This window comes from Lissotriton vulgaris, unplaced genomic scaffold (genome assembly GCF_964263255.1).
Source record: "Lissotriton vulgaris unplaced genomic scaffold, aLisVul1.2 SCAFFOLD_1398, whole genome shotgun sequence".
NCBI classification, from domain to species: domain Eukaryota; kingdom Metazoa; phylum Chordata; class Amphibia; order Caudata; family Salamandridae; genus Lissotriton; species Lissotriton vulgaris.
The window spans coordinates 70,847-94,558 of record NW_028247755.1 but is presented as its reverse complement, the minus strand read 5'-3'; the positions used below and the strand labels follow the sequence as shown (position 1 = coordinate 94,558).

At 46.8% G+C, this 23,712-nt stretch overlaps 1 protein-coding gene across 2 annotated transcripts in view; it reads right to left on the bottom strand.

Annotated features, from left to right (window-relative positions):
- Positions 1-22,114, bottom strand: part of LOC147665056 (E3 ubiquitin-protein ligase TRIM39-like) — a 36,599-nt gene extending 14,485 nt beyond the window's left edge. The window contains exons 1-2 of one of the 2 annotated variants that reach the window (XR_015305056.1): positions 21,908-22,114; positions 6,755-7,074 (exon numbers count right to left, since the gene is read on the bottom strand). The gene's annotated coding sequence lies outside the window, so the exon portion shown is untranslated. Of the gene's footprint in view, positions 1-6,754; positions 7,075-21,907 lie in introns of those variants that run through there. The other variant, XM_086949785.1, reaches the window with a different exon arrangement.
- Between the last annotated feature and the right edge of the window lie 1,598 nt (positions 22,115-23,712).

Below are 23,712 nucleotides of genomic sequence, written 5' to 3'. Positions count from 1 at the left end.
CTGGGACAGGGTTATGCTTACTTCCCACAGGAAGTTGTCATATAGGGGCGTAGTGATCCCAGGGGTAAGTAATCCATTGGCTACTACACTACACTCCCTTAATACCTCTAAATTCAGTATTTAGGGGGGCGCCTGGCACCAGCAGATCATATCCTGACAACCAAAAAAAGAAGAAGGACCAAAGAGCTGCAAAAGCAAGAACAGCAGAAGAAGCAACTGACTTGGCACTAGCCCTGCTAGCTGTTTGTCTTCTCTTCGACAACTGAGCCAAGGTTGACTCATCCTGCAAGCTGCTGATCCTCCAAAGTATGGGAACACTGCCAGCATTTCTCCAGAAACTCAGGAACTCCTGTGTAGTTGCTGTGCTGCTCTTCTGCATCCTGCAGGTACCAAGACAAGAACTCTGAGGTTCCAAGATGGCAAATAACTGAAGCAGGAACGCACCACTGCACCGAGCCATCTAGCTCGAGCTGAAGAGGGCCAATAGTGCCAAAGTGGTCCCCAGAACCTCTAGACTTGAAGCCCACCTTAGGTTATCCTGCTGTGGACTTCAACACCACCTGCAGTCTCTGTTTGCAGACCCCCTCTACAGCAACCACCCCTAGTGACGAAATCCAGAAGCCTTAGGACACCTCTGCATCCGTCACCCCTGGCCAATGGAGAAGAGGACCAAAGGTGTCCCTACATACACAAGCATCATGAGGCATGAGCCCACCTGCTGGTTCAGCTAGACTGGCCTCCCAGTCCAAACCTGCAGCCTCTTTTCACACAGATGGTCCCCTTTGAATAACATTGGGCACCCAACACTGTTTTGCACCCCTGCAACTGCCCGCCCTACTGCCGCTGGAGGGGACTTGGTGGTGCTGCCTGGAACCCTGTCCCATGCTCACATTAAGTCTAGGAGATTAGTCTCATAAGTCTCTGTACACTACCTGAATGCCGTGCTTGTTTTCTCTCCTATAGGATAACATTGCAGCTTCTGAGAAATACATTGTGTTGACTTTTTAAAATGTAAAGTATTTCTCTTGTGAAACGTACTTACTGGATCGCATTGAATCTGGTGACTAAATGTATATGTAAAGAAATGTATTATTTTCATAAACTGGTGTGGATCTCCTCATTGAGTCGGGTATACCATTTATTGGCTGTGTGTGTATTTTGCAGAAATCTAACACTCCTCTCTGATAAGCCTAAGGCTGATCGACAACACTACCCCGTAGAAGTGCACCTTGGGATTGCTACAGCAAACACCTGTCCACTCATAAGGACTGGACTCTTTGCATGATATACCTCTTTTGGTTTATCATATAAAGAGTCAGCTTCCTACAGTGGAATAGGCCTGGAAACCCAGTCATCATAAACGATGAGCAAGCGGGAGTGGTGATATGCACAGTGTCTCTATGATCAGATATATGAACAGCACCCACTCCTGCAGTGCAGATGTACGGTTGCAGTGCCTATAGGGTGATGAATGCAGAGGGAGAGGCACAACAGGACAAAAGCTATAATATCTACTGTAAGATAAATAAAGAACGAGAAACCACCCAGGGCCTAGATTGGGCCGGGAGATTCTAGTGTCAGATGAAATGAGAATGGAGGCCCTCTCAGCAGTGAAGATGGGTAGGGAAATGTAAGTCGACGCCTCACAACCTCAGGGCAAGGAGAAATAAGAAGGTGCTAATGTTTTTGGTGTCCCCCACTTTGCCCAATGGAGGGGAGATTTAGTGCCTCCTACCCGACGCTTGTGGGCAGTTTTTCGCTACTCCAATGTTATCTTGTAATAAGAGAATGCATCACTGGGGCAGCTGTACTGACCTCTTTTGACTGCAAAAAGGTGTGGGCAAAATAGTATCCAAACTGGTTCAGCTGCCCACGGAACATATATTCGCTATTCTGGTCCTCCCGACATTAATGTTTTTGAGAATTAATAGCGATTGGCTTGGATGACAGCTGCTGTATTGCTGGTTTGTAATTATGGTCACACCATTAGGCAACTGTGAGCTGCTCCAGCATTTTTTTTTTCAGAATTAACCATTTTGTCAGCCTTGGATGTCCTTCGCCGCTGCGATGACCAAAACATCTATGGTGTCCTGATTTTATTAAAACTTTCAGCAGCTTTTGATACCATCTCACATCAGACCCTTTTATTCAGACTATCAGACCTGGGATAAAGGAAGTAGCTCTGTCATAGTACACTAACCTTCTATCAAAGTATATCTCTAATCACATTAAACTCCATCTGTCAGATCTTATCTGTAGGGTGTCCCCCTAGGCTCCATTATTTCACCACTACTGTTTAATATTTATATGTCCCCACCGGATTAGACTATTAAAACTCCATAAACCTTGATCCTTTAAGATTAAAATGTTGTAGGCAGCAAGACTCGTTTCCTAGGTTTCGGCTTCCACAATCACATTTCAAGACACGGGTCGGTCCAGCTTTGGATCCCAAGATGAAATGTGCTCACTTCACACCTCGCTGTCATCAACCTTCCTGAAGAAATAATCACAGACCGGCCCTTCCTACAAAATTCCTCACCTTGTACAACTGAAACTGCAGCCCTCACTCCTACCATCTACCAAAAGGCAGTGCTCAAGAAGAACTAATCTGCAGTCTTTTGCTAACTAGGACTTCATGAACTGTCTTCAATTCTCCTCAATTCAGTCTCTGGATCGTCACCCTTCAGCCACAGGAATGCATGCAGTATATTTCCACGTGTGAAAGCTATTCTCATCCTTCTTGTGTTATGCTAAACAAGGAGCATCCAAAATGGATACCACTGGCTTCTGTGCTCAAATACACACAGAGGCCATGCACTCACTGCACATCAACCACTTGGTATACACATAGGATGTGAGTGCAAGGTTCTGGGTTTCAGATCAGAACTTTACATGAGATGGGTCAACAGACCATGTTCTCTGTTGACACAGAGAAATAGGCCTGATAACATTAAAGAATCACAGAACACAGTTTGCTGTCATCAACACTTTATGATCTATAAGTAGGGCTAAAAAAATCCACTCACATTAGCGAGCCAGATTTAATTAGGATGAGCTATTTTTAGGTCAAACTGACTTTTGACCTCTGCCTCTGAAAGCAGAGAAAATGTGACAAGATAGCAATATTTAAAGGCATCTTTATGGTTCACAAAGTGAACGAGCAATAAAAATGCCTTTAAATCTTGTTAACAGGGCTGGCTTCAGCACTGATGGCGCCCTGTGTGACAATCTTTGTTCGCGCCCCCTCACTGACCACCTCCGCCACAGATTCCCTCACTACCACCATTTGACAGTGCCCCTCAATTCTGAATAACCACTGTCTCTTAGATTAATTTCGTTTTATAGCAACTCTCATACCAGTTTAAGATGTTAGAACAATTAACTTTACATATGGATTTCACAGAGACTATCATAATGTGTAAATCAGTGTATAGGAAATGTTACATAAGACAGAGGCCTACAAGGAGTAGGAGTCACATTTCATCCATACTGGTAGGCAGTATAGTTTAAGAGTCCTTGGCCTGGAAAAGCACATATTCAGAATTTAAAATGTAACACCATTGGTAGGTGTTTTCTTAATAATAAGAATTGATATCTACCCAAATGAACCCCTTTTGCAATATTAGGACAACGAAAGACTGGGCAAAAAATATATAGCTCTAATATGTTCCTTGCATTTTGTATGCAGCTCTTTGATGGCTGTTAATAGCTGATTGCTCTATATAAGGATTTTAACTTATAAACTTCAAGTAACAAAAGGATATCTGATGAAAGCAGTAACTCATTGACATATTTATATTATATGCACTTTGTGATGTGAAAGGGACACGTTCTTCGCAGCAGGCATATTAACCCTCTGTGGTGTGATGAGTCAAAACGTTCACTAGACAAAGCTCCGGGTCTCTCTCCAGGAAGAACATTAATCACCGGAGTGGTCATTTTTATTGATGGCTGAATATTGCTGGGACAATGTACGCGGCATCAGGTCTTTTAAAACGATGAACACGGCGCCCTCACCCCAAGTCATCGCCCGGTGCAATCGCACCGCCCTAGAGCCAGACCTGCTTGTTAACTTGTCACATTTGCTTGGCTTTCAGAGACAGAGTTCTAATGCATCACAGTTAGGTCGCATAGATGTTTCAATTGACGAGACCTGCAGGTCTAGTGAAATTGTAATGATTTTTTTTAGCCCTACCAGGGCATGGACAAGTGTCCCCCACCCACTCCAAGGGTAGGCTTGGTGCATCCCTCCAGATCATGCACTATATTAACGTGATGTTGAGGTCAAATAAAAGTCTGTATACCAATTTTGCACTCAGCGTGAGGGTAAATGCCAGTTTAGTATGCAGGGTGCATTCCCGCCCCAACAGAGGGGCGTGTAAATAGCCTCCACCTTTGGTAAAGGCATGAGGGCAACAACTATCCCCTCTACACTTCCTAACGTAGGAGCCTCAAAATACCCCCCCCCCCCCACACTCTTTGGCAAGGTGCGGTGCCCAGCAACTGCCATCCACCCCATTCGAGCAAAATGTGAAACCTCTTTGGGCTAATTGCTCTGCCAAAGACAAGGCCCCAACTTGTGCATCAAGGACTATAACCGGTGAAGTTCAGGAGTTTTTAAGATTAGGTTTTTACACTATAACGTCAATTTAACTTTGTTTTTTTTTGGTGATTCTTTCATGTTTAAGTTAATAGCAAAATTATCATCTGGATGAAGGGCACCCACGTATACATTAAGCTACTGCTGCAGCCTGTGTGATGCATGGCAAGGCTGTACGCAGGAGCCGCATTCGCCCACCTGTAGGTTGCTGGGCTTATCCTACGGTGGTTTGTGGCACCACAATGTCTGGGATGTGCCCTTCTTCGTCCACCCTCACTCTCTGTGCTTCAGTCTGGATAGCAGATGTAACTTACATGTGTAATATTTTGTTTTGTCTTCCTGAACCTCAGGAATTCCGTTAAATGTATGGGCTCAGGAAAATGGTGCCAATTTTGGAATACACTGTAGAAGAGAGGTACCCTCAAATATTTTTGTAATTTGCAAATTTACCACTGAGCAAATGCACTTTTTCATTTCTTTTTGAAACTATAACATTCTTATACCCACTTTTCAGGCCAGCCATAAACCAATCTTATTATAAGAAAAATTCCAATGTAATTGACAGAACATGCAAAGTTTCTGCTTACAAAAGTAAATAACCAAGATATACAACAGAATTCAACTTTTGTATCAAAAACGAGAAAACAGATTAATGGATTTAGAGCATTTGCCATATAATTTGCCACATCATTTTCAAAATGTGCAGATTTCAAAAGATATGTTCTTTCTAGCCCAAATGGAGGAAAATAGAATTGTAAGGTACTTTTCATTTTTTGCCACATAATTTAGATGACGTTGCCACATTATTTGGTCCACAATGGCACAGAACTCAAGTAACAATGTTAAAGCTTTAACTAAGTGGTTTAGGGGCTGACATTATGATAAAGAAAACTATATTCAACAGGCAATTGTGAAATATTTACATAGTTCATTGTTCACAGAGATTTTTTTTTTATTATCACAAAATTGTTGGCAAGAAAATATCTAAAACATAGGTGTGGTGTAGTGTAAAGGGCAGCCATCTTGGAATGGTTTATGCCATAAAGAATCCCAAAGTAATCAAGCATTAGCAGAAGCACTAGCTCTAAGGATAAATATTAAAAGTAAGATTTACTGTCTTTGTCGGTGTTCGTTTTTTATTGCACCCAGTGGCTATTAATGGCACAGGGTATGAAATCACTGCATTTTGCAAATGTGAAGGTGGTGATGGGTTTCTGAGGTTTGTTGTAGGTTACTATCTCTATCCAAATTTGCAAACTATGGGGCTAAATTATGAGCCCGTGCATCACTTTTGCGCCGCCCGTGCATCACTTTTCATGGCGCACCAGCAGCATACAAAATGTTCAATGTTGCACCATATTTTCAAAGTGATGCATCTAAGTAGATGCGTCACTTTGTAAACTGCTGTGCCACATTATACCTGCATCAGGTATAATGTATGCAGGGGGGGCGTTCAGACGCAAGAAAGGGTCGTAGAAGTGACGCAGTGAAATCTATAAGATTTCACTGTGCCACTTCTAGGATGCAAATGCGCAATATCTTACGCCTACCTAATGGCAGGCATAGGGCTGGCGCAGGCACATTTAACATGGTACTTGCCCTTGTGTAATGACCTGGAGCTGGTTCACTCCTGTTATAGACAACAGCACTGCGCCGATTTTGAGACTACAGGTACGTCAGAAATACTGACGTATCCGTAACCTATTGCGACATGATGCATCATACTGTAAATATGACGCATCATTGGTGTCGCAAGGGGGGCGCAATGAAAAATGACGCATTGCTGTTTTCTCGCAGAGAAGCGTCACTTTTCATAAATGAGGGCCTATAGGTCTCCAATCATAAGATGGGCAGAACAGTATTCCTGAGTGGGATACCACCCAATCCAATTATATGCTACTGTTTCTCATACTGCCCGCCCTTCTAGAAGCAGGAGGACTGGAAGCAGGTGGACTGGTAAACCAGATTTTGACCCAGTACATCCTGGTTCTCATGTTATTCCTATTCCATGGACACATATTCATAATAACTGAATTTATGTGCATAGATACCTGCCAGAAGTGCATCTGGGGCCTAAGAAAGATTTGTAGAAGTAATCCGGCTTCTTCAATGCGCATGAGGCAAGATTTCTGTAAATCCTACTGAATGGCCGTTTTGTGCTGTGACAGATTAGCAAACACAGAAAGAAAAAATTCCTGGCTAACGTAACAGAAAGTTTCAATTCTATTAAGGACTGGGAGGCGAGGATTATGCAGTCCTTTCTTCTATTTATTAAAATAGCAACTTCAAAGTAAAACACCAAAACAAAACTTCATGAACTACAACACCCATGAGCACATGGGGCACAGTGTCCATAGCAACCATCATCCAATGCTGAGGGCGTCCGCCGTATATCTGGTCCTGACGTCCCTTCAGCGTTCCTCCTGTGAGGAATCCATTCGGAAACTCGATTCAGTCCATCTTCTGGTCTTGTCCTAAACCAATACAAGACAAACCATTATCCTGTTCCCCTTCCATGAAAGGAAGCATCAGAGGTAATACATCCACATTTTCCAGCAACAGAATTAAAGTTCGACAAACACCATGTCACTAAGAACTTAGCACACAAGGAAGTCACCAGAGCGAATCAATCATAGAATGAACATATGAGTACAAATACATCAAAACCCATATCAAACGAAATTACTCACTGAACATACGTAGGTCCCAGGGCGGGACGGGACCTGCAAGTCTCGGGAGGGATATTCCTCGCCTCCTAGTCCTTAATAGAATTGAAACTTTCCGTTACGTTAGCTAGGAAATTTTTCATTCTATATCAGGACGGAGGCACCACCAACGCTGCTGCGCCATAGATGGGTTTGAAATAAAACTTCTTGAACGTAGATTCGGAAGACCAATCCGCTGCGTTCATAATATCCTCCAAACTACCACCTACCTGTACGGCATTGGAGGCCATAGCCCCTTTTGAGGAGTGGGCCCCAAATCTGGTGTCATCCACCCCCGCCTGGGTCATGATCCAACGGACCCACCTAGCGATGGATGGAGATGAAACCGCCTTAAAAGGCTTCTGAAGGGCGATAAGGAGTTGACGTTCGCCCGGAGGGCGATACTCCGCTGTCATTTCCTCATACGCCTTAAGACACCATACCACACAGAGTTTGGGCTGATCCGGAAATACAGGATAAGATACCGACCTGATATTAGTCTTAGTCCTCCTCGCAACTGTGAAGGTTACTCCGTCCGGAGTGAACATCCTAGGCGTGATATCCAATGCTCTCACATCCGAGATGCGTTTACTCGAAATCAGGCACAGTAGGATCACCAATTTAGCTGACAATTCCTTTCTGGAGAGATACTGGTTATCCTGCCATGAGCAGAGAAAACGCAGTATAATGTTGACGTCCCAAAGGCAATCGTATCTGGGCTCTGGGGGTTTGGACAGCCTGGCACCCTTCATTAGCTTGAAAACCGAGGGGTGCTCCCCGCCGGTCTACCATCAATGTGGGCATGTCCCGCCGAGATGGAGGATCTGAAAGAGTTAATAGAACGGTAGGCCAAGCCTGACTGAGCCAACTTGCCTAAAAAATTTACGATATGACTAACGTCTGCCCCCACGGGATCGGTGTGTCTTACCAGACACCAACGACGCCACCGTCCCCAAGCCGAGCGATACCTCTTAACGGTACCTGGAGCCCAGGCTCGCTGGATGAGGAACTCAGCGACCGCCGAAAGGTGGACGTCTTGCCAACGTCCCCTGAAATCCTCCATGCCATGAGGTACAATGTCCCTTGAAGGATCAATGGATGAGGCGGCCCCAGGGGACCCGAGAGTAGAAAAGGGAACAAGGGCAGTCAAATCGGACAGTCCCACAACAGCTCCAACAGTGGAGGGAACCACGCCTGGGCCCTCCAAAAGGGAGTCACCAGGATCAGGGACGCTTGTTGTCAGCGAACTTGTGCCACTACCCGAAGAATCAACAGGAAAGGAGGGAACGCGTAAGGCTGCTCCTGCGACCAATACAGCAGGAAAGCATCCACCGCCGACGCCTCCGGATCCGGCCTCCAACTCATAAACCTTGGGAGTTGATGATTGAGCCGGGATGCGAACAGATCCACGGAGCACGGACCCCACCTGGCCATCAAGGCCTGGAAGATTGACCGCTCCAGGCGCCAATCTCGGAAGTCGTGGAAATTCCTGGAATGCCAATCCGCAATCGAATTCTGTCGTCCCGGAAGATATTCCACCCGACACTGAGATCTGCTTCTCCAGGCAGTAATGCCAGAAGTCCTTCGCCAGCTCTGCCACGGCCCGAGACCAAGGGCCGCCCAGGCTATTTATGTATTGCACCGCTGACACATTGTCCATGCGTAGCAAGATGCAACACGACACTCAGCTCTGCATCAGAGATCTCACTGCAAAAGAACCCGCTAGGAGTTCCAGGCAGTTGATGTGAAGCTGAAGCTCCTCCTCCGACCAACGGCCCCCGATCATTATGTCTCTGTAGCGCGCCCCCCAGCCCGACCTGCTGGCATCCGACTCGATGATCAGGTACGGCCTGGATCCGAAGATCGCTCTCCCGTTTCACGCACTCATGTGCTTGATCCACCAACGCAATTCCGTCCTCATCTCTTCCGTAAGAGAGATGATTTCGGAATATGTGAGCCCCTTCCTGAGGTGCTGCGCCTTCAGACGCTGAAGGGCCCTGTAATGAAGGGGGCCAGGGAAGATCGCTTGAATCGAAGACGAGAGGAGACCCACGATCCGAGCCAAATGTCGCAGGGAGATTCTGTCCTTCCAGAGAACCTGGGAGAGTTCATTGCGAATCTTGGTCACTTTCTGCTGGGGAAGGCTGAGGGAGGCCGTCTCCGAATCGATTAGGAAGCCCAAAAAAGTGATCTGTCTCACAGGGCGGAGTTCGGATTTCTGGGCATTTATCACGAACCCCAGGTCCTGAAGTAGAGCAATAGTCATGCTCAGATTGCGCTGGAGGCGGTCCGGCGACTGATCCAAAATCAGGATATCGTCGAGATATATGATCAGTCATATACCCCTCTCACGCAGAGTCTCCACCACCGGCCGAAGAAGCTTCGTAAAGCACCACGGGGCCGATGAGAGGCCGAACGGCAGCGCCTGAAACTCGAAAATCTCCCCGTCCCAGAGAAATTGAAGGAACCGCCGGTGAGGCGGAAAGATGGGCACAGTTAGGTAAGCGTCCTTCAAGTCTAGACGGTTCATCCAATCCCCCTGGAGGAGGATATCGCGTAGAAGATGGATCCCCTCCAACATGAAGTGGCGGTAAACCAGCCACCCGTTAAAGTCTCGCAAGTTTATGACCGGGCGAAACCCTTTGTCCTTCTTCTGGACCAAAAAGATGTTGCTCAAGAAACCCGTAGGATGAAGTAGGGACCTGCGGATCGCTCCCTTCCTGAGGAGCTCCGCCACCTCGTTGCCAATCAGAACCCTGTCCTCCGCAGAAAAAAACAGTGGGCGGGAGCGTACCTTCTGACGGGGAGTACCATGGAACTCTATCCGGAAACCCCGGACAGTTTGGAGACCCCAAGGGTCTGCTGTGATCTTGCACCAGTTGTGGAGATGATCCTGTAACCTCCCCCCCAGGACGGACGGGGAAAAAAGGGTAACACTCACCGGATGGGCCTCCCGGTGCGTTGGCTCCACCTCGATAGCCTCTGCGGTGCCCTTTCCCGGTGCCTCTACTGGGATAGAAAGAGCCCTGGCAGCCGTCGTTCTAGCCGTTGCTGCGACGCTGCTGGATCTTAATGTTAGGGCCCTGTTGATACTGGCGGCCGGAGGAGCGACCCCGCCCTCTTCCAGCCCCAGAAAAAACCCGTCCAGGGAAGATTTTCTTGATCGACGCTTGTGCCTCATCCAGTGCGAAAAAGGTAGTAACGAACTTGTTTAGTTCCTTGATGAACGGTTCGCTGAACAACTTGCCCTGTGCAATAGGCCCTGCCTCGGAAGTGGCCAGATCCCCAAGCTGCAGGTCGATCTTTATGAGAAGTGATCTCCTACGCTCAGCAGCCAATGTGCAATTCGCCGCCTGCCACAACCTTCGTGGATAGCGCAGTCCCCGATTCCTTGGCCCTCTCGGCCAACTGAATGATCTGGGTCACGGGGCCCACTGCATCCAGGAGCTTATCCTGACAGTTGCACCAAGAGCGATCTATGCCTTTCTTAGGGTGCTTCATGAATTTGGCGAAGAACGCGCAGAGCTTGTCATTGATGTCCGGTGTAATGGCCACCCTGCCCTCCAATTTTGGCCGAGGGCATTCTCCCCGCATGCGGGTTCTAACTTCTTTCTCCAGGGGCTGGCGAACCTTACTCGCCACATATGCCGCCACCTTAGGATCCGGAGCCGCTCCGATGACCTAGGATGGTAAATCCTCGTGGGGTCAAACAGGTCGGAGTTCTTCCCGTCCCCATCTTGGGACCCCGAGGAATTCAACCCCTGCGCCAAGGTTGACCTGCATCAACATCCCCATCCGAGGACCCTTCGTCCTCAGAGATACCCTCCCCCTCGAAGGGGAAACCATCGTCCTGGTCAGAATCTGGAGCGACCTCGTCGCCATCTTCTCCAGGATGAAATCCCTCCCGGCAGGGTAAAAGTTGAAGCGTCTGCGCACTCTTAGGGAAGGAGTCCCTCAGGCGATCGAACTCCTCCAGGTGCCCCGCGTGACGTTTAGCAGTCTTCTTGCCACCGCCCTGCGCGCCACCAGAACATGGCTCACTGGTACAGGGGCACCGATCACCCCGGGGATACTCAGGGCGAGAGCGTCCACTCTATCCCTCAGGGGAGCCAACGCCGTGTCCAGGGCCTGCGAGAGCGCGAGACCCACAGCACGCAGCAGGGTCTGGGAAGGCCAAAGTTGGTCCGCCTCCTGAACTGAGGCTTTTGGGTGGTCACATGACCCGCTTAGATAATGAGGGTGCGAGCACTAAATACACCTTTTAATTTCTTAAAGGTAGCCCCCTCGCCAGTGCTCTGACAGCAAGCTGTCAAAAAATGAGTGCGGTACTCGCTATTCGCCACCAGGTGGCGCTGCGCAAGGAGCGCGAGTCTGGGAAGCACCGATACTGGTGTCAGGCGAGGGTTGGTGAGGCTGAGTAGCGATCGCCTCAACGTGCCGTCTGCCGAGGAGAAACAGCAAAAAAGCAGCTCCTCCCCGAATCGGGCGCCCCACAGAGCCGTTAAACGCAGGTAGCGCGTTGACACGGTCCGCGATGAAGCGGGACAAGACGGTGCAGGCAGAGCCAGACACGCATCAGAAAAAGACATCAAAGGATGCGCGAACAGAAAGGAGCGTGCGAAAATTCCTAACGCTATAGCCAGCGGGCATGCACAGGTACAAATATTCAACAAAGGCTCATCAAAGAACCACAACAATTCATCAGGAAAAGTAATGAAATGCGACTTATCGGACGAGCAGAGAAGAAAGAGGGAGTGGAAGGGACGTCAGGACCAGATATACGGCAGATGCCCTTGGCATTAAATGATGGTTGCTATGGACACTGTGCCCCATGTGCTCATGGGTGTTGTAGTTCATGAAGTTTTGTTTTGATGTTTTACTTTGAAGTTGCTATTTTAATAAAGAGAAGAAAGGACTGCATAATCCTCGCCTCCGTCCTGATATAGAATCGGATTGCATTGCAGCACTGTGAAATAACTGTGTCTTCACTAATTATGGAGAGCTACCCCTCTAACCAAGGGGTCAGAGTTTATGAACCAAGAAAAAAGGAGAAATGCCGCTCTAGCCGCCTAGCGAAACATTTCTCGTAGTCCAAATAACTGAATCTGCCGTGCTGCCCAATCGTTTATGCATCAGTCCCAAAATCTTTTACAAAAATAAGCAGCCATTTTGTTTCGGACCAAGGCCCTTGACAGCTGTTACGCTTACATCTGTCATTTACAGAACGCTTGTGCTACAGAAGTAAAAAAGTTAAAGCACAAATGCACTGAATTTGGAATTCACATTGGAAAGACTTGTCAGCAACCTCCTCCTTTCACTTGTGTTCTAGGCCAGCGGTTCCCAAACTGGGGTCCCTGACACATTCCCAAGGGGTCCGCAGGTAGCAGTTTTAAAAGCACTGCAAAGTTCCTTGTATAACCAGCAGTTTTGAAAGCATCAATAAGTGTCAAGATAACTCCGGTCATTAATGTACATGCAAGAGATCAGGGTGTTTTGTCTAGTGGTAGCTTTGACGCCTTGTTCTGACCGGGTTTTCTGCCCCTTTTTGAGTGAAGGTGGCTTTAGCCTGCTATCATTCTAATAGGAGGATTAGAACCTCAGACCTGGCTGATTTACCAGGTGTTTGACGTAATTCCCTACCCTTTTCTGCATCTTAGGGTCTATAAACTTATGTTGATGAATAGATTCCTTAGTATTAGCATTAATCCGTCCTTTTGTAAGGTTGCTAGCATATTTCTGATGGAGTTATGCTTATTTCGGGCCCTGTAGGCCTCGAACGGGAGAGACTCCATCTTTCTTTCTGCCTCGGCTGCTTGAGATGCTTTTAGGTCAAATATAATGTTTTAGTTATAAGGTGTTGTTCGCTTGGAGAGACCGGCTCAGGCTGGCCCTTATCGAAGGAGTGTATTTTTCTTCATGTCGAAGACATAACATCAGGCCGGCCGGCTGAGAACGTGTCCTTGGCACGGGGTGGTACAAGAATTTGGTGGGCGGCAGGTTTCTGGCCGTAAATTTCCATGCATGAACACGGTTCTTTATTAGCGAAGGCACGGAGAGTTCAGGGATCAGTCCGTGAGTCAGTTAGTAGACGGCAGCTAGTCGTTAGCATTATTGCAGTTAATCAACTCAAGGCAGACAGTCGCTATTTTGAAGTCCGAGAAAGACCGAGGGCTGATACTCTCTCAGAAAGATTGAAGTTATTTTAGTTGGAGAGGCTGGCGAGCTTTGATATTAAGATCAGAGCATGCAGAGTGAAGCAGTTAGCGGAACGAATGAATACTAGAGCGGCAGAAGCTGATTTATAAGTTGGAAGGTGAAGATAGTCCGTGATTGAGAGGAGAGAGGAGGAGTGCAGAACAGCGAGACTGAAGCAAACGAAGTAGAGGATAAGAAGGAGGTTCCAGTGACTTGGAGGGGAGCAGAGGAGACAGAGCATAGCGGTGCAGACGTGTATCTGTGACTGCAGGGGTGATCCTAAGATGAGCCAAGGCACAGACGAGAAGGGAACCCAGATGACAACTGAGCCCAGACTTCATACTCATAAGGTGACGTCGACCCTTTCTTATTAGCGTGCACACACATTCTAATTCTGTCTTTTGCTTTTCAGGCTATGTGTTATATTGCAGTATTATATTGTTGTTATTGTTTAAATAAAAGGGACCTACACGCCATCTCTCCTCCACAAACGTTTTCCCCTGACCTCAGACCTTTGCTGGTCTTGCTCTAACCCCAATGCCACACTCTTTCACATGCTTTTCACATGTCCTCCTACGCATGCTTTCTGGACTAAAGTCTGGAATCAAATCAATTCTATCTTCCATACCTCCATCCCCTTTTCTATTACTGACATTTTCCTTGGTTCACTTTCCTCTTCTTGGATTGATGCTGATGCAAATGTTCATATTGTTGATTTATTATTGGCTGTTGCGTTCCAGCAAATTACTGTTAATTGGAAAGACTCCAAGGGCATTACTTTTAAAGCTTGGTGGTTTAATGTATGTTACAACCACAGACTAGATACTGCATTTGTTTATCCCACTTCCCTGGCTCCGAAAAGGCTTGCATTATGGCTCCCCGTTACCCTTTACCTAGATGCATGTGCCAAGCGCTCCTTTCACCTATCAAGAAGTTTCGAAACCCCCTTGAATAACCTTTTGTTCCTTCTTATTCATTAATGATTATTTATCTGCATATTTGTGCATTGCCTCTAATGTTACGTAGTTTTAATGATTGTACTTTTTAAAGTTTTAGCCTCATTGCTATCTCCCTTTCTTTTTTCTCTTCCCTATCCTCCCTTTCTTTTTTATCCCTCCCCTCATTTTATTTCATCACACTTTTTATAATGCTCTCAGTTAATATTCATGCTATTCCTGTTGTTTTCTCTTTGTATATTATGTTGCCATTATTCAGTTATCTTAATACATTTTTCTTTGAACTAAATAAAAGGGACCCCAGTTCTTAGTGAACAGCTGTGCAAGTGTTATTATTCATAATAAAGTTAACCTTCTAGTCAGATGCTGTTATGTGAACGGATGTATCACCCGTCCAGGTAAATAGTAACTGAGCAAGGGGGTAGAGGAGCACTTACATTGGAGGATAACCTTTGCATATTGTGATTTGGCCATTCTTGTGTGAAAGGATCGACCTGTCTATCACATAACCTATAATATTATATTCCCAGTAGATATTAGATATATAAAGACATTTCCCAACAGAGAGAGAAAGAGCTGAAGGTATTCATAGGACAGTGATCGTCGGCGTTAATGAGAGTATTGATTGTGATCAATGTGTATACCCACAGGATTGTGGCTTGAGAGAGCACTGATTGTGGTCAGTGTGTAATGAGATCGCCGCTAGGGAAAGTGGCGTTAGTGAGAGCATTGACTGTGGGCAATGTGTATACCCACAGGATTGTGGCTTGTGTGTATTAAATAGGGAGAGCACTGGGGGAACCAGTGCCTATACCCACAGGATTGTGGCTTGCGTGAGCAATGATTGTGATCAGCGTGTAATGGTAAGTAATCGGAACTGCCTCAGGGTAGTCTAGTCTGGGCCTAGGTTGCCGCGAGACTATAAGGTATGAGTGCGGTGTGGAATAATCAGTGAGTATTTCTAGTAATCCCTATAGATTTAGTGGTGTTTTTGATGATATAAGCTTGTATATTGCTAATTCCCCATCCTCAGGTAGGTACTCGGGTGCCTTTTGTAAGTAGGTCCTGAGGAGGGAGGTGATTACGTTTCGGCTGGGTTTGGTGGTGTTTTGTGAGCTGATTCTACCTGGTCCGAAAATCTGGTCGTTACAGGCCTCCAAGGAAGCAGAAAATGTGCACCATGCATTTAAAAAAAACAATATTTTACGTGCATAGCTCAGTGGGTTACTGCTTTTGTCACAGAGCTTCGGTTGTTAGTGTGCAGTTCATAAATTACAATCGTAAACTAGCACAGTGAGCTATAAACTGACATCAAAGAGCAGCATTCAAACTGCATGTTACAAGCTAGTAAGTTATTCACTCAGTCTTTCATTATCCTGATGGTGCTAATAAAGGCTTATTTGGGTAGAAATAAATTCTTATTATTAACATTAACGTTAACCACTGTGTTATGTTCTAAATCCTGAGTTTGTGCTTCTCCAGACCAAGCACTCTTAAAAAATGGTATAGATGACATGTGAATCCTACACCTTGAAGTCCCCTTTGCCTTATGGAACATTTTCTATACACTGATTTACACATGTATGATTCATTGTCTCTGCCCTACACTGGTATGAGAGATGCTATAAAGCAAATGCAATACATGTGACAGGTGACAGAGGCGCTATGGAGAGAAGAGGCACTGTGGAGTGTGATAGTGACTGACTCATTGACGAGCCCAAACAAAGATCGTTGTATCCTGGTGCACAGTAAGGTCATCATTTACTAGGTTTTAAAAACTGATAGCATTCAATATATGTTATTTTTATTATCATTATTATTGGGACATTTGTAGAGCGCTGCGATTACGCACACCGGCGTGTCCACACGCTGAAAGTGGGAGAGGCAGCTAGCAGGGGACACAGAAACTGAGCGGACAGCTATTTAGTGTAGAGAAATGTTTTAAGTTTCGTTCGGAACCTGGCCTCCTCCGGTTCCAGACGCAGGTCCGCTGGCAGTTTATTCCAGTTCGTTATAATGACAAATGTACGTGGAATGCACCATTTTTACTTAATTTTCTTGGGGGGGGGGGGAGTTTAGCCGCCCAAGCTCTCTTAGTAGTGGTCAGGCTCACTCGCTGCACTTGGTGAGCACCGTACAGGGACTGGTTTGACAACATTTACCAGGGCTGCTTTGGGTTTCCAATATGGCCCTGCCAGGAGTAGGAGCCTTGTACCGTGAAATAAAAGTAAACAGTGCAAATTTAGTCGCTGAGATGCAGCACCAACCTGCTCATTAAAATCTTTCGATTTTTGCAAATCTTTTCAATATAAAATAATAAAATCTTTAGTGATTAGAGTATTTGTTTGGTGTGCACTTGTTTGTGTCTTTTTTTACAGATACTGTTTTAATGTTTTAAATATATATAGTACAAATTGCTTGGGGGTCCCCGGGTTCCAGTAGTGACTTACTGGGGGTCCGCAGGAGTCAAAAGTTTGGGAAGCACTGTTCTAGGCACCATCGATGGTGGGGGACAAAACCAAACTCCAATCCCAAGAATGCAAAGTGAAATCGGTCTAAAGGCACTACTGTCCAGTGGTTAATTTGAGCAGTTGCTATCAGGTGCTCAGCACCGACACTTCTTTCACAGGGCCGGGGCTACGATTTCTGGTCCTGCAGGTGGTGGTCTCAATATTAATTGCCCAATTTAAAATTAAAAGAACCACATACCTTGCATGGTGACTGGCTGGTATGTTTTCATAGGCAGGCATACATCTGTTCAGGCAGGCATGATTGTGTATCATCACTTTAGTGATGATGTTGTCACGCCGGTCATGAATCCAAGAAGTCATCATTAACGAATAGCTTGCATTCTATTCCCGGAGTCTGCTGTACCCTGCCACTGCCTGAGCCTAAGCCTCCCATTGGATAATTGGAAATCCGCACGATGAACTCCATCCATTCCGGATCACCGACCGACCCCTGCCCTCACCACGTCTTCAACAAGGCCGACGCTATCATCGCACCCCACCTGCGAGACATCATCAACACATCCTTCGACACCGCCACCTTCCCTGAGAGCTGGAAACACGCCGAACTCAGCGCTCTACTCAAGAAACCAACAGCGGACCCCACCGACCTCAAGAATTACCGCCCCATCTCGCTCCTCCCGTTTCCAGCCAAAGTCATCGAGAAAACCGTCAACAAGCAGATGGCCGCTTTCCTCGAGACGAACGGATCCCTCGACCCCTCACAGTCCGGCTTCCGAGCCAACCACAGCACCGAGACCGCCCTCATCGCCGCCACCGATGACATCCGAGCCCTGATGGACAACGGAGAAACAGCGGCCCTCATCCTCCTAGACCTCTCCGCGGCATTCGACACGGTCTGCCACCGCACCCCAGTACGGCGCCTCAGCAACGTCGGAATCCAGGACAAGGCGCTGGAATGGATCATCTCCTTCCTCGACGGAAGAACACAGAGAGTCCGCCTACCACCGTACAAGTCAGAGGCCACCGAAGTCATCTGCGGCGTCCCCCAAGGATCATCTCTGAGCCCCACCCTCTTCAACGTCTACATGAGCCCCCTCGCGGCCATCGTACGCAAACACAACCTCAGCATAATCTCCTACGCCGACGACACCCAGCTGATCCTCTCCCTGACCAACGACCCCGCCGCCGCCAGAGCCAACCTACACGAAGGGATGAAAGAGGTAGCCGAGTGGATGACGACCAGCCGCCTGAAACTGAACTCGGACAAGACGGAGGTCCTCATCCTGGGCTCCTCTCCCTCCGCCTGGGACGACTCCTGGTGGCCTCCCGCCCTGGGCACCGCACCCAAACCGACAGACCATGCACGAAACCTGGGCTTCACCCTGGACTCCTCCCTCTCCATGACCAGGCAAGTCAACAACGTCTCCTCGGCATGCTTCAACATCCTTCGCATGCTACGGAAGATCTTCTGGTGGATCCCCACCGAGACCAGGAAGACCGTCACCCAGGCCCTCGTCACCAGCCGACTGGACTACGGCAACGCCCTCTACGCCGGTACCACCGCCAAGCTCCAGAAGAGACTCCAGCGGATCTAGAACGCCTCAGCCAGACTCATCCTCGACATCCCACGAACCAGCCACATCTCCGGACATCTGAGAGACCTTCACTGGCTCCCCGTCAACAAAAGAATCACCTTCCGCCTCCTCACCCACGCACACAAAGCCCTACACGACCAAGGCCCGAGCTACCTCAACAGCCGAGTCAACTTCTACGCTCCCAAACGCCACCTCCGATCAGCCAACCACGCCCTCGCCGCCGTCCCCCGCATCCGAAGAGCGACTACAGGAGGAAGGTCCTTCTCCTACCTGGCCGCCAAGACCTGGAACTCCCTCCCTCCCGACCTGCGCCTGACCCAAGACCACCTCTCCTTCAGGAAGAAGCTGAAGACCTGGCTGTTCGAGCAGTAGCGGCTCCCCCCCCCCAGCGCCTTGAGACCCTACGGGTATGTAGCGCGCTCTATAAGTGTCACTGATTGATTGATTGATAGTGGGGGCCTGCAGCCCTGCATTGCTACTATCCTCAACGTGCTTTATGTGGCGGTGGCTCACCGTAACTTTTGTGCGCTATGGAGTCACCTGCAGTTTCCGTGCGCTGCCTCCAAGCATGCTAATTGCTGAGTGTGCTTGAGACCATTAGGTGCAACAGCCATACTTGTGTCTCACAGGCATTGCAGCATTGAGGCTGGGGACAGTGCTTGTGCTGTGGCAGGCAGGGTCACAGCAAGCTGAGCAGTGGATGCCTATGCTGTCGTCATAACTGGACCAAACTAATTACAGGCAGCACTAGCAGTGACATGACCTGCTGTGCTCAAGCAGCCTCCTGACCTGCAACAAACTCAGTCCGAACACACTCATTAATATGTTAAAAAAATGCATTTTCATGTGGTGTACATTTTGTTTTCGCACTCATCTGGCGGTGTAGGTAAAGAAGTAAAACGCATGTGCGGGGAATGAGATTTTGATATCAATTTATGATCAATTTAATAACTTATCTCATTCATCTGTTTTGGACCGCTAGTATCTGTCATTGAGTAAAAGACAACCCCTGTATAGGTTTAGACAAACCCCATTAACGGACGCCACTCGGAAGAACCACTTACAACTGATAAAGTTTGAAAGTTTTATATAAAAACCAAAGTTAAATGCAAATACAATCCTCTCGGGATCAAAGTATACAAAAGAATACAAAATCAATTCCACATTCAGCAAGTTAAAGCTTTGATGTGAAGTGGTTCCTTGGCGTCATCTACAGAAAGAGAAAAAAAATATCACGTTAAATCTGTCCCTACTCTATGCTTTGTGACATCCCTACTTCGCAAGTTCCTTCCCTAAAAAGGTGTCAGCAGTTTGACTTCCAAAGAAGTTCAAACTCTCTTAGCCTCTAAAGGTAACTTAAGTTTAAGAAGCAGTACCCTTCCTGCCTACCCATCCGCTCTTCTTAAGGGTCCTCGGCCTACTGCTCTCTTGCGCTCTGATCTCTCTCAGCGCATCTGTTCAAGTCATCTATGCTTCGCCCTTCTCTCTCTGCGCTCCCTGCTGGGCTATTCGCTATCTTATCCCCGGGGTGCTGTCCCTAAAATACACAATCACAGTGTGGGTGGAACGCCCCTTGACGCCCACCACGGACTTTCCCCGATGATGTCAGCTTCTGGCTTCTTCCATTGCTTCATCTCTTTCGTCGTCCGTTAAGTTGACCTTTCTTCTTTAAATGTCATCTTCATCTTCTTATCGGCAACTTCAATTGACACTTTCAGATCAGAAATCATATGAACTTAAACAAGACTTTAACTTACAACTGCTATTCTTTGACCTTCTAGGTCCTGTGAATGGTCATTCAAAACAAGTTTCAAATTCTAAGCGCTTCTCATCACGTTCAGGCCATAAACCTTGTCCAGCGTTGTCACCTTAAATCTAACAAGTGCTAGACTTCTTGGCTCTCACGTCCACATCAAGCTATTTACGACTCCTGTAAGTCCGCTAAATTATATACATCGAACTGTGCTCCTGCTAACCCTTGGTCAGTCCGGTTAGAATCACAAATGACCTAAACCTTTCTAACATTTTCACAAAAAGCCTTCTACACAGTATAACCTTTAACACACATTTATATATTCGTATTTAGCAAAAGTCTTGATTATACTTGAATACATTTTACATAGAATGTAAACTACGTAAAGCATAACTTTATATGCTTATTCGCTATATCGTTTTATACATGTTCTACATATTTCTTCACGTTTCATTTCTTCGCCGCTTCTCCATTAAGGTTACACACGTACATGAATTCTACTTTGCACGTTCTACATTTCGTAAGCATTTCTACATCATCTCTATATCAGCCTACTACATACACGGGCCTTCTAAATCTAATACATGTTCTAAAGTGAATATAGTTACGTTTCCTATATTTACGTTGATTACATCGGTTATCTATATGCTATAAGTGTCACTTCACATTACGGTATACGTTTCATTCCTACATTATACGATGTGCTTGTAAATACGGCCTATACATAATTTCTATTCAAATTTGCGCTCTCTCACATGTCTTAGGGGACAGACAGCAGAGCATGGTTACAGGATAGAGACCGAGACAGTGCGAGTGTTGAAAGTTGGGCACACCGGAGGGCAGCATTTTCAGCCCCGGCGCTTCATTTTTTTACAAATTAAGCACTGCTACTGTCTAATAATCAGCAGGAATAATTCCTGTGTAACGAGTCTTTGATGCTATGAGCAGCCCACGGATTAACGACTCAGCACCTTGTCAGGTGTTGTAAGCACTACTAAAATGCAAATACAGTATTATGGTAATACCTAATATGACTGGTCTTAAGAAAAGTCTGTCACAGAGCTGTGGGGTTTTCGGCCAGTGATGCTTTGTTGGGTACAGCCACATGTGGAATTAGAAACCTCAAACTACAACTACTGCAACGTAATCCGAGCCATATGTAGGATAGCGAGAAGTCAAACTGCAGGTCCCAGCATACTTACTCAGGCGAATTGAACTGGCTGTAAGAAAGCATCATGACAAACAGGCGCTTGACAGCTGTGCAAGTTCGCACTGCACCCCGATGTCGAACACTCTCAGCCAGTCCTGGCTTTTTACACGGCATCCGCATGCCTGGGATTTCTAAACCTATCTATACTATGTTAAAGGCGAACTAAAAGTACCGCAATGCACCTTACTGACTGCTAACTACGGGTCTCGCTTGCGTCATGAAGCCACACGATGACGTCAGCGAGACAAGATAGCTGCGGATGCAGAACATTGAATGATAATTAGAAGTGTAGGTATCTGCAAGTTTCGGGAAAGTGGGTGTACTCTCCAGCTCAAAAAAAGCGCAGGTGCACCGTAACGGTTAGCACCGGCCCATTTAAAGCGCTGGTTTTATAAGAATATTCGCCCCTATCTGATGCATACCTCGTACTCCTAGGCCGTCCTATCCGCGGGACCGACGCTTGGAAGCCAGCCCTCAGCCACAGAACGTGCTGAACCTCCGATCAGCTCAGAAAGAATCCCACCGGCTCGTCGCTTTCGCTGCCCCGGTTCTCTCTTGGCGGTCCACAATGGCTCCGTGCTCCTGTCATTCCTTAGCTGTAAGATTTTTGAAGAGCCCCAACCTGTACGAGTTATTCAGATTTGGGTTGAGATAAGTATGTGCACTTTGGATACCGGAAGGAACGTTGTGCCTGACTCCTCCCCCGTACTGAAGTGATACAGGAAGTGAGCCGACAGGGCGTCTCTGGCTCTTTAGTCCAAGTAGGAATGCAAACGAGAACAGAAGTGTTTCCTGCGGGGTCCTCCTGGCAGCGCATACTCATCGTCTGACTGTTCTCACCTTATTAAATGCGCAATAAATAGAACACGTAGACTTGGACCTGGGTTCAATTTGAAGCTGACCACGATGGAGCGCTGGTTGGATACACCACCAGGGTCATCCTGGTCGAACATTTCACCTTCTGACATAGTGCATGATTTATATAGTGGCAGTATGTAACGTATACTTAGTCGCATAAAGGCTACTATGGGTTGCTGTGGCCAAGGTTCTCGACGGCCCTGAGGAGTAAGGGCTGTTGCCTGTCGGAGAAATGGCTGCATGTCTGCCTGATCAAATTAGATGGGAGGAAATGTAGGAATTTTTTATTCTTAAGGTACGGTATCATTAGGATGCTTCCCATGCCATTGGAGAAAACTCCCATGGCGACAGGAGCTTTCATATCTATAAGGAAAAAAAATAAAATCTTGTTTTGGGATTTTCTTTTTTTTTAAAAGAAGAAAAAAAGAATACTGTTTGCTTCAGGGCTGCGTCCTGCCAATGCAGCCCTGTAGCAAAGAGCAAAATGCTTTGTCCACAAGAGATGAAAGGGCCTGAATCTGAGATGTGCTGTGCTGACGGCGATGCGTCGGTTCTGCAGACTGCGAGGGCAATGCGAGCTTATGAGCTGAACCGAAGCCACGCAGCAGCTGCGATGCATCGGTCCTGCTCGAGGGTGCAACACGGTAGCATTATTATAAAAGATGATCACTGCTGGTCGAACAAGTCCCAGGGTGCCACATATAAATCATTTGATAATAAGGGTTATGTGTGGTCATGATTATTTTAGTAAATGGAAGGTTATTAGAGACATAGGTACATAGCCTGCCCTTTGGTCTCCCATGATTTTGAAGCAACTGCGGGAACATGATATGTTCTGAAACCATTTGCATGTATAGGGTTCAAGAGCCAAGACTCCTGTAGACAAAGGAAGAGGAAACCCGCTACAAACTCCATCAACTCTATGTTAGTTTTGTTCGGAGGCCTGACACATTCCAAGGAGAACTACCCGATTTGGTGTTGGATAAAGTGACGTGGTAGTGCTGCTGTTTGATGGAGGGGTGGAGGCCTTTCCGCCTCTCCCTCACAAACCCCACAGTTCTCTCCATTAAGTCAATCTAAGTTTGATAGACTGAAAGTGATTGTAAGTTGGAATGTTATAGTTAAGGGTAGTTAGTGACCTGGTATTAACTTGTTTCTGGGGCCTGAGCACGTCAGATGTATTAACTGGTTGATAAAAGTAACCAAGTGGAAGGGAAATACTAGTGTGGAAGACACATTTGTGGGCACAGTTCTGCACAGAACAGATTTCACCAACCGTGGGGTTTAAAGGACAGCAAGACTGTTACTCTGTAAGGGTTTTCAGCCTTTACCCACCCATTTAACTCTCCTGACCATCTTTATATCTTCA